The following is a 15,939-nucleotide window of genomic DNA, read 5'->3' as shown; positions in this document are numbered from 1 at the left end:
CAAGAATGCCAAGTGGGAGCTGTGTAGGTGAAAGGACTGCATAGCAGCATTCAGTAAGTTCCAGCAGATCCTGTAGGGAATGAGCATGGAGGCAAGCAATGTCTGATAAGGACACCATTGCATTTCCCAAACTGGGATTTTTTTCCTCCTCTGCCTCATTCTAGTCTTAGTAACTGTTGGGTTGGGAAACAATTCAGGCTTGAAAGGGTCAGCTGCAAAGACTTCCTGATCTCTCTGTCAGTATCATTTTATGGTATTCATGGTGTGGGTGGACATATAGTCTAAGAACTTTGGACATAATGGTATTTGGAAATATATTTGAGAATTCAAATACATCTATTACTTAAACTTGCCATTAATTTAATATACTATAATTGTGGGAAAGATCTTTCTGATTCAGTATGTAAGGTCTGCTTTCAGTTTAATTTTATGTGTGCTTAAGGGTTGCATTGCTGTCCTAAAACATGTGTTTTAATTGACATGACCACTTTGGCATGATGCTCAGTCTCTGAAAAGCCACAGCAGCAAATAAAATGTATAACCAGATGGTGCTTAGCTAGAAGGATCTTTGCGATCTAGAATGCAACTGCAATGTCTGTTCTGTCAAGCTAAACCAAAGGTGACTCCACATTGCAGATTAGTTAAGAATTCCTGGCTGGTTTCAAAAGCACTTTGTAGGAAAACACTAAGAAAAATAAAAATACAGGTGAGAAGTAGATTTTTTTTTCTAGTTTACCTATCCCTCTTTCTTTTTCCTTCTCCATCTGACTATTTGTTCTCTCATCTCCAAACAGCTACCAAACATAATTCCAAGCTGCCTGTAGGTACTTTCTGGCTACTACAATGATTTTGGTAGTGATAAACATTCACACTTCATGTTTTTTTAACGTTTAGTATTTATCTGTGGGGACTAAGATGGTTCATAGTGTTGTGATCCCTTGCAGATGTATATTTACATTCCAAGGTATTTTGTTTCTGTAAACCAAAGAGCAAAATGTTCCACATCCATCTCAAGACTAGCCCGTGGCTACTTTGCACTGATTACACTGGAAGCATTAGATTTGTTCCAAGAGCACTTATCTTTCAAGAAGTAACTTGGCTAATACTAACCATCACATGTATAAAAAATGCCCTATTTTTAAGTACCTGTGGATACTTTAATCTTTACATGAGGCAGTGCTTAATTTTTGGGAGGAGGTGAATGCTAATGAGACATCTGGCAGGCATTTAGTCTACCATATGTAATTTTCTCCAGCAGACTTTGCTTTGGGGATCAAAGCCATGACAGAGAAAACCAGGAATAACTTTCCAAATAAGTTCTCTGAAGTTATTTACTTGTTGTTAGATGAGGGGAGAGGAGGGAGATGGTCAGGCACATCATCTCATTTGGCTTTTGAGTTGGTCAGCTGTTGTGCTTCAGACAGAAGAAATATGCGTAGGTTTGAGTTGTAAATAGCACTGTTAAATAACGGCAACCATCAGTTCTGAGACTGGCAGTCAGGAAGTTTCGTTCGTGGTATTTGGATTAGGGCATATTAGGTCTGCTGTCCCTGAACTCAGGAGGGGCCGTATTCTTCATTCAAAGCTAGATAAGCTAGATACTGACCTATAAAGAATTAGATGCTTTTCTATCCCTTCTGAAGTCTCTGAACTCTGGTTAAATATGACTTGAAGTTTCACAAACTGTTAAACATTTCCTTGATATGTTAGCAGGCCAACATATTTTTATTGCTAGAAGGATGAAAACCAACCAAAAAAATTCAAGGAGCTTTCAGAGGCATGGACTGTCAGCCATCTCTTGTTTTCCGCTCCCTTGAAACATGTACAGGAGATTATCCTTATTAGGCAATCTTATGGGTATTCCCAGATCTTTTGAGTATGGTTTTTTTTCCCTTTTAATTAGTAGGTTATTATGTGACAACTTGTGTCTGCTCCCCTAAGTGGCCAGCTAAGGCAGATTTGACAGTGTTTCTCGGTACCTGAAAATAATTAGCCATTTGTGAGCTGGGAGGTGGCTTCAGGCTTTAGAAGGCAAAGCTTTGTTATTAGTGCGCTGGGGAACTGCTGTTGATGAAAAATAAGGATGTTATTCCATGATTTTGTCTATGCAGGCAAAAACAGCATGATAAATTTCTGCCTAGCTCTATCCAGGTGATTCCTTCTTGCTCTCTCACCTCCAATCCCATTAGTTGTGATAATGCAACTATTTATAAGTTTGATATCAACTGGATCACTGAGATCTACATTAAAAATAACCCTGCTTCTGATACTTTAGTGATCCAGTGTGCAGGGAGTCCCATGGACAGTTTTACCAAGACATGACAGGGGCACAAGTTGCAGGGCAGGAATAAGGAGTGAGGTTTGCAAGCAATGGGAATTCCTTAAGCTGGCTCTGCCACAAAGCTGAGAAGCGGTGGAGGGGAACCACAGCCCAGCTCACTTGCACCCAGTTGCTTGTAGTTGAATCTCCAGAGAGTGCAATGAGGAAATCTCTCACCAGCTCTTCCTGGTGCTCCTTTTGTCTAGAAGGGGTTCAAACCAGTAACAAACCTGTTAACCAGAGCATTAATGGCTATATATTGTCTTCAAACAGGTGTTCCCTTTTCTGAGTTCTGTACTATGCAATCATAACTGTTAGGCTCTTTTTTTTTTTTTCCTCCTTTCAGATGTTTTAATTAAGCTATCTATAAATTTTGTTCAGGCATAGCATTTACTTACCTGTTTCAGAGTACAGAGCTGGTGCTACAGCTGAGATAAGGATCCCATTGTGTCAAACACTAGCAAAAATTGTAGGCTTAGGTTCCGTCATTGTAGATCCAGTGAGACAGCATTTCTCCAGTTCGCAGCCAGTTCCTCTTTGGCAGGCATTTTTTGCAAGTTATCAGGTTGGGAAACAGCAATTTAGACACATCATATTAATTAGGAAAAAAAAAAAAAAGGAGAAAGAAGGAGGAGGGCTTGTTTGGGTTTCTTGCATTTGGAATCTAGAAATCTTTGAGTTACATCCTTCCATTTTTCTATTGATATAATCACAAGTGAAAATTTATGTCTTATATAGGAATTCAGTTTCACAGGAGGCAAATCTTAGGCTTAACAGCCATTAAAAGTATAAATAACATACTGAATCCTGAAGCCTTTGGAAAAGGGAAAACAAACAGAAGGGTGTAAGAAGTAAGGATTTTGCTGTTTGTCAGGTTTGAGAAGGATGTTCTGGCAAACAAGTAGCACTAATACTTTTTCTGTTCTTGATGTGTACCAAAATCCTGAGCTTGCTTTTTTGTTTCTAATAAGGTTTCCATGGCTTTGCTTGCAAACCATATTGAGCTCAATAGCACTGCTATTTTTGTAGTATCTTCGTCTGAAGTATTGGTTTTCCCAGAGCTCACTTAGAGAGGGCTGTGCTTTATTCTCAAAAACTAGAAGACACGTAGTAGATGCAGTCCTGGCCATTTTTCATGTGAAGCCTTATTCAAATGGTAATTGTAAAAGGCTTTGTGGACTTTGTTCTCAACTCAAAGAAAAAACTTCAGCTGTGGGCAGCTAGGGTAGGAAGGAACTTTTGCTGAAAGACTGAGAGAAAACTAATTTGGAAGTTACCACAGCCACTCAAAAGTTAAAGGTATACTTATAAATCAGCTCTGAAACCAATCGTGTTGTATCACTGGTGGTGAATATTATGAATGAAATATATTACAGTGAGGATCAGGACTTGTATTCCTTTTTTTCCTAACAAGACACACTATGAAGGAATTCATTATAATATTTTGAAGAGACCAGTGTGCAAAGTATGCACAGTTGGTTTGCAATTATTGATATGCATATATGCTACTTAGCAACTGGTGTATCATTTAAGGGTAAGTCTTGGCTCTTCAAAATCACCCCCCACACACTGGGCTGTTGGATGCATGAAGTCCTAGGTGATGCAGGATTTTCATTTTGCACTCTTATTGTATAGAACGGTATAATTTTTAAAACACACAGTCCAAGTAAGGATTCCAACAACTTCCGAAGTTTGCAGCTGTTCTACTATTGCATTTTTGTTAAATTTAACTGTATTTATGTAATTTGAACTATTGGTGGCTCCAGCTAAAATTGGGCACTCCTTTTGGGAGACAGGGTAAACCCAGAGGCTGGAATATAAAACAGAGCCCCTGTTACAAAACAGAGGTTACGGGGGGATAAAGTGACTTGCTTCCAGGCACATTCATTAGCAAAGCCAAAATCTTGATTTCTGCTTTCCAGCCCCATATTCACTGTGCCACGGACCTCTCACCTTTAAAAGGTTATGTCACTTGCTTCATGTATGTGTACTCACAAAATCATTTAGTTTGTAATTGTTACTATTCTAACTTTTTATTTTCTAACTAGTTTACAGTTGTTGTCTAGCACTCACTTCTTTTTAGGGTCACCCTGTTGCACCCACCTTGAAACTTTAGTCACCACCCATGGGCAAATCCCTTTATTTGGAGTTGTGGTGCTCTGCTCAGAGGCAAAGCCCATCTGTGAAAAATTCTTTGTGGGAAGAGGAATTCTTAAAACAGGAATGTGTCCATATGCAATCTGTATTATGATTCATATTTTATAACTGTGGAGAATAATATACAGCAATTTTCATCACTGAAGATAGGGTCTAGGAAATCCAGTGTGTATAAGAATACCAACGCAGTAACTGAGACACAGGGGAAGAGAGCAGGGAAAAAATAATCACTAACTTATTTGTCAAATGTGGTTTACTTTTAATGACTGATAGTCATATTATAGTCATATTACTATAAAGTGTAAGTATCCTGTGCGGTGCTGTGTCTGTGAAAGAATAACAGCCAACCGCTGCCAAGACAATCCAGAGGTGTCATTTAAACATTAAATGAGATTAAGTCTTACTAAAGAAATCTAAAGTGAATTGGAAAAGATGTGGGCTGTGTGAGAGGAGCAAGGTGACCATGTTCTGTCTTTAAGTTATGCCCCATCCTAGGAAAAAGACTGGAGTTGCATTCATAGTGTCCTTGGCAAAGGAGGTTGCATGTGATGTTTTGGCCACGCAGGTAAATTGCGAGTGTTTTGCTAAGGCTTCTTTAATTCTTTAGTTACAGCAGTGCAGGATCCCGAGTTGACACTATAAACTGACCATGTCAACAGGGGCTTTGACACAAGCTGAAATTAGGTTGTAATAATTCAGTTTCATTCAACCCTGAAGGTTGCTTTGTAGACAAATCGCATCACAGGGAGGAAGATACTTTGTTTCAGTGCTATTTTAGAGGTGATGCAAATCCACTGTTTTCCTGTGTGCTACAAGATCCTTGAGTTCAGGAATCACATACCAGCCTACAGCAGAAAATACTTTCTTCAAACCCTTCTCAGTTTGTAAAAAAAATCATAGTTTTTCGAGTGTCAATTATTTTTTTTCCAAATAAATTTTTAATGACAGCCTTAAGTCTTGCCTCTCCTGTGTATTTTGGGGCATGGATAACTAGGTAAATCTAAAGCCCAGCAGAAAGCAGTTTTAGTAATCTCATATTTAGCCTTAGTGAACAGTATTCCTCGGGAAACCACGAACAAGGTATAGTCCATCGAAGAAAAGCCTTCAACAAAGCTGGGCTGTGTACTGAAATGTTGAACTAACACCTCTGAAGATACACAGGCAACTTTATAGGTAACAGTCTACAGAGCCTTGTCCATGGGGTAATTCAGAGCTTGAGCTAACAATATTGCAGATCATTTATTTTTCATATATTAGAACATTTGCTTATCTTTTAAATTTCACAGAACTAAAACTTCCCTGCAAAAGACAGCACTCTATACAGTGTGACAATTGCATATTTTAAAGCACATGTTTATAGAAATGTCTTTATGTACACATGTATCCATACACATTGACTCACGTACGCATGGTATGTTTGCATTTCCACACATATATTATAAATGTTATAAAATAAGTTATATTTTATAAAATATAAAGTTTTATTTTATAAAAGTTACAAAATAAGACATGTATGCATGTATATATGTGTGTATATATTTGACGGGGGAAAAGAATTTACGGGAGGCTGGCCAGATTTAATTTGTCTGCTTGTATTTAGCAATAAGGGCTTATATACTCAGTTTGCTCAAAAGAGTGAAGAAGTACTCCTTGCCTATGCCTCAAATCAGAAATGCATGAAGTGCAGCTGCAGAGATAATACATTCTCCCCAAAGGCTTTGGCTGAGCAAATTAGGTGTCAATGGGGTGCCTGCGCAGGCAGTACTCTCTCTAATTAGTCTCTTGAGCCTAGTTGGTGGCAGGTATAAGATGATCTAATCAATTGGTCTGTGTCTGATGGTACGTGTAAAAATCCTAGCAGGCAGAGCTGTCTCCCACAGGTCACTCACCTGCACAGTGGGAACGCTCATTTTCATTTTTCATCTCTTCCATCACATGATGCTGACAGTTGGTTTTAAGAAAATTGAATCCAAAAAATATCTAGTTCATAGGGCATGTAGGTCAAAATAAAGTTGCATTATGGGTATTGGTGATCCAATTAATTAATATTTATAGCAACGAATTGCATGTAGATATTATCTAAGTGCAAATAGTATTGATAATGTTTGGCTGGCTTTTTAAAATGACTTCTCTAACAAAAGTAGGAATAAAAGGTGTGGAGAAAATCACCTGTTAATAGTGTACTTTTTTTAGAGAGGACGAACAGTATCTGTGGTGTGTGCAGATGTGGTGGAAGGAGAAGCAGAAAGATTATATTGTTGATGATCTTAAATACCCCCATATTTCAGATCATAGAGAATACAGTATCTCCAGTTGTCAGCTCACAGTTTTATTTTAAACCTGGCATTGTAGAATGATAATAATGCTAAATCAGCTGCCACATAAATAGACCTGCACTCTGAGAGTGCTTTGCGTGCTAAGGACTCTGTGGGAGCACAGCTCCGCCTTATGTGATAATTTATACAAAAATTGAAAGCACCTAGAGAAGGATGCTGATGCTGCCGAAAGAAGCATGGATTGAATTGGTGATTTGCATTTTTACAGGAAAGGACATTCTGTTACTAATTAAAATAAAGAAAATATTTGGGATTTAGTCACCCTCCTCTGCCTCATCTCTTGAGAGCATGATTAATGTTTAAATTACAAGCTTTAGTATCCCTTCCTAGAACCATTGTTACATCAACAGCTACTGCATTCTGAAGTTGGCATCTGCCATTTTTAAGGTGGGTTAATACCTTATTTTATCCCATTCGGGATCTCAGATAAACAGGATGTATGCAGCAGATGATTTCTTTAGATAACAAACATACAATTGAGATCCTTGATTTAGGTCGCTTGATATTTTAAGCACATCATTAACTAGATTTTAATCTTCTATTAGGTTTAGTAGAGATGTCATGAAAGGAAAAAGTACCTGGACCTGTGGTGAAAAAATACAAGTTCATTTTTAAGGCAGTCTGTTACATTTCATTTGTTGATGTTGTTGTTGTTTTTTTAAAGGAGATCTGAAAGAACCCTATTTTGTTCTTGGGAAATCACAAGTTGTAAATATTCCATTTAACAAACTACGCTTTTATAAGCAAAGCTGTGACCAGAGGCCATAAACACAATCTGTCAAGTCACCAGGCAAAACTTTGATTTGTATGATCAGGAAAATGTATTAAATTCTAAGCAAGGATATTTCTAAAATATATCTTAAAAAATGCAAACATGGAATACTAAACCATCTGGGAACTGAACGGCAGCACTCTGTGGAAGGCCGTGCCTTGAGTCTTGGTTGCATGAACAAGAGCCCCACTGAAGACACAATGCTTTTTTAATAAAAAGATTGGTTCACACCAAGCTAAAATTTCGGGTTTGATTTATGTGGATTTTCAGCAGTGAACAGATACTCCTCTTCCTCCAGTTTAGGGGAGCTCTCTATTTGATGTGAGTCTCATCTTAAACAAGAACGAAGAGTAGGAGGTCTCCTGTCTCACAGCACAGCGATTACAGCGCTCCTTGGAGAAGCGGCATCTCTGTGTTCAGTTTCTTCCTCTGCCTTAGGATAGACAGCCCCCTGTTCCCCCTTGCCCAGCAGGAGGCTGGCACTCCACAAGGGCACGCGCAGGCCAAGGGAAGGGATTTCACCTGTTGGCTCCACTTTGAGTTGACAATAAACGTTCAGTGAATCAGGGATTCAGATGCAAACGCTACATATTCCCAGCGTATATATTTCTATCCACAAGGCTTGTTTGCTGTGTCAAAGACCATGTCAGCATTTTATGCGCAGTGGAATTGTCTCGGCAGCCAAAACTGAGGGTTCGGCCTCAGAACAACCTGGCCATTAGGGTGCTGGTGCAAGCAGTGGGTCTGTCGTGCAGGCCAGTTTCCCAAACTGGGCGGGTGGTATATTTCAACACATCTTCAGAGAGACTGTGGCCACCAGCTATTCCCTGGTTCCAGTGGCACTATGTCTTCTAGCTTTCCCCAGCCAGAATCACTGGGGGAATGTGGCATCAAATGATGGGGGTTTTTTTTTTTTCCAGGGAGTTTACTGTTTGATCTAGTCTAAATCTTGAGCCAGTGCAGAAGGTGGAAGGTGGCGCTGCACACTGTACAGTTACACAGGCACTCGGCTTCACAGGAAACCAGTTACCATTGCAGCACCGGCATAGCCAGGGCCCAGCAAAGCTGGAGCTGGTGGAGTTGTGATCATAAAACTGTTGGCTGCCTTATACTGCACCAGAGTGTGAAAACAAATGGGGTTCAGCAAAAAAACTTTGCAGTCTCCCATGCACATTTATGTAACCTCTGCCACCCTTTCTTAGTTCTCTGTGTTCTGCCCTTGGTGAGCATTGGTGCTGGCAGTGGTTTCCAGTATGCAAAGGGTTTTTTTCCCGTGTTAAATGGTAGCAGCTGTCAGTTTGTTCATTTCTAAGGATGCTTTTAATGTTCTAGGGATTGATTCTGGAAGTGCTAGGTTTCTAAAAAAGGTGTTCCCCCATTTCACAGGCTCAGCCTCTGCCCTGGAGAACGTCACCAGCTTTGCCTACAGAGCAAAACTTGAAGCCAGAAAATGTAGTATTGTCACTAGGAAATTGTAGCACAACCCTGGGAGAAGCGTGATGCCCACCTCCTTTAGAAATTGTCTTCAGGTCCACTGATATAAAGGAAAAGTACCATGTAATTAATGTAATTGCAGTTATTCTCAAACCTGAGCAATTTGGTAACTTCTGGAAAAGCCTCTGTCCAGAGGCTTTTCTATCCAGATCATTTTGCCTGTCCTAGATATCCCTGCTGTTTATGCCAGTCTCTGGAACTCCAGCAGTTTGGGCTTAGCCTGAAATCAGGCCAGCTCTTCTGGATCTGGGCAGATGTGGCTTCCAAGCCACCAGCCCACCTTCCACAGCTGTAGTGTGGGTGGCAGTGGGGGCAAACGCAAGCTCAACATTGGAAGGAACTTTGAGAGTTTAGTTGCTTTGTAACTCCAAAAAGATAATCCCTAAAATGTGCTTTTGAAGGAAGGGAAATGTGGAATTTGGGAATATTGTCAACAGTGCTTCACCACTGAGCAGTTGTGAATCTCTGCATGTTCCAAGCACTGCTTTTATTTTTAAGCTTATGAAGGGTAAACTAAATGGATCAACTCTAATGTATTCCTTTAAACAAGATTTATTGGCGCATCAGCCAAGCTCCTAGACCTGGGGAAAGTGGGGCTTTGATGTTGAATAGACAGTCCACCCAAACTCCAGAGGCATTTAGGAAACAACCCAAGCTGGACTCAGGAGGTGGTAGACCAAGCTCCAGGAGGGCCCAAGATGCTGCCACACATCATTAAGAACTGACTTTCTTTAATCCGGTGCAGGTATTCTGGCTCTTAAAGGGCAGAAGAAGAGCTCTCAAAAACCATGGCAGGAACCCTGGAAATTAGGAAAGTTAGATGTTGTGTAGATATTAGGCTGTTTTGATCAAATCCACAATTAAAATGTTACGCTTGAAACTCCGGTTCAGAACTGATGCTTTGGTTTTCTTCTACTTTTTAAATGAGAGCTAGGCTAGATTCACTGGCACCTGCATCCAGTTTGATTTAAATAGTTTTAGGACATGCTAATACAAACCAGTTCCATGCTCAATGAGTATTTCAGCATTCCTGAGTGCTAAAATTCCTCCATATCTGACTGTCTTCCTGCAACTACATTTTACAAAGGTAGCAGGTCTGTAGTTACAATCCTTGGTCTTGAGAAACCTTGGAAATTAAATACATTTTGTACTTGAGAGAACTACAGAATTTCTCAGAAAGTCTTTATTACTTGGCATAGAATTCTACTTGGACATTTATTAAGAGTTAAACATGTTAATTATAAAATCTTTCCAATGGCTGCAGTCCATCCAGCCTTCACTTAGCCTTCATCTGGCTCTTCTTGCAGTTGTTGGATGCTTTGGTTTGAAGTTACACTTCCCACATTCTCAGCCTGCCTCCTGTTCTGTGTAAATCTCAAAAACATCATGGTACGTACCTTCTTGCAAGTCCAGTCACTGCTTTGAGCCTCCACAAACAGGAATCGCAGCAGGGTGAAAGACAACATAAGCACAGCTATTGATAGTGATTATTTTTGGCATATGAAAGGAGAGGGTTTAGTTATCAGCCTGTTAACAGAAACACACTGAAATAAAGGTGAGTATGTTTAAATGCAGGACACCAAGTAGCTCCATAACCTGATTGCGTTTGCAGAAATGTTCGTGATTTGCCGCAAGGTACCTCAAGTAACTCTTGGGAAGCAAACCTGAGGAGACCTTTTCATAAACCAGTTGCAGGCATTGCTGTGAAGGTGATCACTAGGGACTCCATGACAAAGGGGGCAAAAAGAGCTTGTAAACTCCTGAAGCTGTGCCAGCATTTAGTAAGCTTCCTTTGCATTCATGGGGTGTGATCACCTTTAGAAGAGCCAAGCGTATATTTATGGCTGCCTATAATTTCCATGGAGAATGTGAGTGCTGATGGCACCTCTGAAGATTAGCACTTGGGGCAGAGCTACATGAATATGGATAAATATATCTCACTTAAGCAACGACCCTGAAAACATTGGTGGTTTAAGTTCATTTTCTTGAGGTACCAGCTCTAAAAGTGCTTTGAAAGCTGTCCTTTGCTCTGAGCTGGTGTCTTCATAACCGGCTTTGGACTAACCTATGTTTTACCAAGCAAAATATAATCTTAAAACACAGTTTGTGAGCCTTATTATAATTTATATTGTTTTCTTACAGGATTAAATTTACCAGTTTGGAGGAGGGAAACAAAAACCTAATGTGGAGGCCGACACCAGGAAGGAACCACAGCCTGTTTCCTTTCTTTCTTTATGGTGGATTTCATTCAAAAGAAAATTGAAGCTGGCAAGACCCTGTTTTTCCCCTGCAATTTGTTTAAAACCTTGCACGCATTTGGATACCTTGTGATTTCAGACAACTATGTGAAGATTAAGCTTTTGCTTACTGATACATGGCATGTACTCTTTCAGTCTTTTGTGTTTGATTTTGTTTGATTTTCCACTGCAGCGCTGCATCTTTGTAAGGATTTTTATGCTTTCACCAGCGATGTCTTAAATACATTAAGACAACACATTTGGTGTTCCCACTTCTTCAGTAAAGACTGTAAAAAAAAGCCAACAGCATAAAGGACACTGTGCATTTTCTTTGAGAGTTGTGCATATTTTGCAACCAATGGGAAGACTATTTCTGCCAGAGCAAGCCCGACTTGTCTGATCGGCTGACAATTACAGCACCTTGCCACTGTTCCTGAAGTGTTGTTGGGTTATTTCTTTTTTCATTATCTCCACAGACCATTCATATCCATTTTAAAAACATGGCAATAATTGCATGTTTACTTCAGTACTCTGAATTTGGTTACCCTGCTTAGGCTATGTAGCATGCCAGTTTTCAAAATAGGCCTGTGAGAAAGACAAAGCAAAAATGATGAGATGTACGCAGCTGACAGATATACAATTAATTCTTTATAGTTTTATTCCCTTCAAGAATATATCTTTCTTTTATGGGTCTTGGCTAACATCTCTATGTTTTTCCTCACACTATTTACCTTTTGGAATGATTTTTTGAAAACAGAGATGATGAAACTGTTCCATTTAATTCAAGGCAGATACTAAGGTATAGAAAAAGTTCTGTTGAACAAGCCATTAAATCTAGCTGTGTTACTTTGCCACATACAAGGCAAAGTGGAGAATTTTCCTTATCCCAAACTGTTTGCTGTTCCACACCAAAGCACCTTTTGAGTTATTTTCCATAGGTATTCTGAGCTAATTGGAAGGCACTACCAGATACTGTGTCTTTAGATAGCTTTTTTCTGAATGAATCATTCAGATGCAAACTTTGCAAGAAATTAAAACTGTGTGATTTTAGAAAAGGAAGCCCCAGCTACATTTTGGTTGGGGAGAACGTTGTGTTCAGGGGTGTGATAAAACTGCCCTGACCATATACAATGCTTTGCATTCAGAGAGGGCAGGTTATGGTGCAAAACCCACTGTTGAGTTATAGTCCTGCTCGGACAGAAACGCTTGCTAGGCAATATTACTCTACTCATAAATTTGACATCCTTTGCTTGATGGATGCATTGAATTACATTTTTAAGAAGTGTCGTAACACTTTGGTTAGCTTTCAGTGTTTAAAAGGAGGGGAAAAGGATTTGTGCTACTGCCATCTTATTAAACTCCAGCAGTGTTTAATAAGAAAAAAAGCACCCAATAAGGCAAGTCCTTGAATGCGCAAGTAGCTACGAAAGGCCTCTTAATGAACTGGGATACAAGTCTACACTTTCAAAGAGCTGAACCATGGAAATATTCTCAATATTTGCACAGCCATTAAAAGACAATTTTCCCCAGTGACATGCCTGTTTCAGGATCTGGTAAAAGCCATCTGAAAGCCACTTTCAGTCACAATCCTATTTAGAACTTATTGCAGTTTTTCTCCTGTGTTTATGAGGGGGAAAAAGTGACCACTGAACTTTTGAATTTATCACACACTGAAACTGCCTTAGACGTGGTTTGTTTGGGTTTCATGTTTCTTTTTTTTGTAAGAGAAAAGTCTTTTATACATTATCTTTGCTACTTAAATCGTGTGCAGTTTGATGACTAAAATTAGCTATTTTTAGAAAAAAAAACTTGCTGCAAAAATCTGAAGAATTTTTGAAAATGTAACAAAGATTTCAATTAGGAATACAAGGGTAGTTTCATAGACGCTTCTGCTTGGCAGCTTAAATTGGGAGGTAAGCAATTACGCTGCTCAGCTAAACACCGGAAGGTTTAATATAGAGAGTAATTCCCCAACTGTTCCCACAAGCCTAGCACATTACTATCCATAGTGACTCATGTACAGTGTTTGCTTACGGTACGTCTGTGTGTGTGTGTATGTGTGCGTACACACACATGCGCATGAGAGTATCTTCTCTGCCCCATTCTCACTTTTAAGCAACAACTGAAATAAAGTTGGCCCAAAAATCTGCCAAATCAGTTGCCTGAAGGGAAGTGCATACATATCTATGTTCCTAAACAGTAAGTTGATTTTCAGCAGTAGTGAGGCTATCTCAGTTACCAGTCAGTCAAGGAGTGACCAGGATCTCTTATTTAGGCACCTGCTTCCTGGGTGCCCGTTTGTCTGCGGTGACTTGGGTTTGCTGCTCTCCCGTGGTGGCTCTGGGCCCTGGGGATCTTCCCCTGGCACCAAGGGGACTTGGGCTCAGCAAGATGGTGCCGTTCACTTGAGCACTGCAAATTATTCTTCTGGAACATCAAATCTGCTGGGAAATGTCAAGGTTTTTTGAGATAGTAGAAGCTCCTTGTCCCAGGAACTGACAGTATAGCCTTATTTCCCTCTTCCTCCTTCCAGCAGAGCTATTACCTGCATGGTTAGCCTGATTGACACCCATCAGTTAGGACTCCCTGACAGCCCACCTCTCCAGCATCTTGCAGAAGTTGGGTTTTCACCACAGCTCTTCTCAGTGTTGCAGAATGGATTGTTTCAACCCCATCAATGTTCTTGAGACAGCTTCAGCGAAGATCAGTAGCGTTACCATCTTTTTCTCCCATCCTTCTCAAATCAGGTCCCTGGAGAATCTCCAAAGGGTCAAGAAGTAGCCTGGCCTTCCAGACATGCTGCAGGTGGCCGGGTTTCATGCCATCACAGTGAAATGTTGGCTTAAGTGACCTGTAGTCTCAGGGACACAGTCCTTGAGAAACTGTGGGACTTACTCAGCGTTGATAGCCAGCAGCAACATAACGTTTATTTTCCTGCCGCTTGGCTGAGCCCCAGTAGATCCTTCCTGATGATGCTGAGAGGATGTGGCTTTGCTGCAGGAGGGGAGAGCAGGCACAGGGCGGCCGGTGTAGTAGGCAGATAAAAGTGGGAGGGCATGTTCTGACTCTGTATGAGATCTAATATTAAGTGAATGGGGAAGGGAAGATGGTGATAGGGATGGTCTGCACAATACAGAGATTCCTTACAAGTTCAGGTTCACAGGACCTGACTTTACAAGTCAGCCAGCTGGAGATGGCTTAGTCCTCTCCCCTGCTGGGTTCAGATCAGCTCTAATCCACACCCAGTAGGCACCGCACCAGTTAGGACACTCCAGTAGTGCCGACATTACATTATTCTGTGGTGTCCCGGATTGGTTGGGTCCTTCTCATTCTCACTATTGTTTTTAATCAGAACCATGGTTTAAGATAACTTGTCAGTACATGCAAAACTGAACATTCAGTCTGCAGTAGACAGAGGCACAGGGGTTTTCACTTTCTCTTTGATGTGTGGGGGTTCTGCACTTCAGACTCCTGGGGAAAGAAGGTAGGATAAGAAATCCCCTGTGGGCCAGTGGGTGACGTACACCCGTGTGCTCCGTGTCAGTGCACGCAACTGAATGTCGTCAATGCTCTGATATGCTCATATACAAAATATTCATCTGTGAATGTTACTGGGTTTGTAATCTTTGTTATCTAAAACTTTTAAGCTGTACAGACTGGGGCACAAAATCCAGACACCCCATATAAACAGAATTACGTTGCATTACTGAGCATAAAAATACTCTCCCCTACCAGCATTTAGGTGGAGTGACTGTATGTTACTGCCTTGCATTTTTCACATAAGCAAAAAATGTAAAAGTAAAAGATGCACTAGTAATTCCCATCCCCCAAAATGCATTTCAGTGGTGCTGCATACAAAATCCCTGCTTGCCAGCTTCCACATGGATTTTTGTATGGTGCACTAAGAGGTGTTCTTTTTTTAACAAATAAAAAGGGGAGGGCTGGTACATGAAAACAATGTTAATGTAATTAAATATATATATATATATACACACACTTCAGAAGAACAGAATAGTAAGCAGTACGGTAAAATAAATGTCGCATTATTTGTTACACCTTGTAATTTGTCTGTATTATGAAGGATGTAATGGTTTGTCAGCTGTAACTGTTGTTTTCTTGTAACATCATATTGAATAAAGTGTAGCAGAATCTCTCTTCTCCTTGGTATGTGTGATCTAGACTTAACCCAGGGAATAAAGCCTTTCATTTACTTTTTGTTCTCCAAAAAATGAACAAGGAGATGGTTGTAAACAGCAGATTTTTAAAGAACGAAAAGTTCTTAGAAGCAGGCAGGCACTAGACAGTAATTAGTTGTAAAGATTAGGCACTGATTCAGTCAAACACATGAGCTTAATCAAAACTACAAGGTGGTGCTGACTACACAGGGCAAGGTTCTTCACTTTTCTGTCTGTAATATTAAGTTAATTATTTGGTGTCTCTTTTCATTTTGTTATATGTGTGACAAGGGACCTATTTACAGTACACTGGCATTTAATTGAAGCAGCAGAAGGGCTAGTTTTCGGGGCGGGGGCGGGGAGCAGGTCTGATTTAAGTATATCGTTTTGTGGAGAATGCACACTTATGGCTTATTGCAACTTCTCTTGAAATAAAAACTTAATAATT

The 15,939-nt window shown here is 40.2% G+C and overlaps 1 protein-coding gene across 1 annotated transcript in view; it reads left to right on the top strand.

Moving 5' to 3' along the window:
- Nucleotides 1–15,473, top strand: part of CDK14 (cyclin dependent kinase 14) — a 317,000-nt gene extending 301,527 nt beyond the window's left edge. Inside the window, 1 exon segment of the mRNA XM_055806228.1 lies at nucleotides 11,222–15,473. The gene's annotated coding sequence lies outside the window, so the exon portion shown is untranslated.
- Nucleotides 15,474–15,939: the final 466 nt, after the last annotated feature.

The sequence above is a fragment of the Falco peregrinus genome, chromosome 5, assembly GCF_023634155.1.
Source record: "Falco peregrinus isolate bFalPer1 chromosome 5, bFalPer1.pri, whole genome shotgun sequence".
Taxonomy (NCBI): domain Eukaryota; kingdom Metazoa; phylum Chordata; class Aves; order Falconiformes; family Falconidae; genus Falco; species Falco peregrinus.
This window is presented reverse-complemented; position numbering and strand designations above follow the sequence as displayed.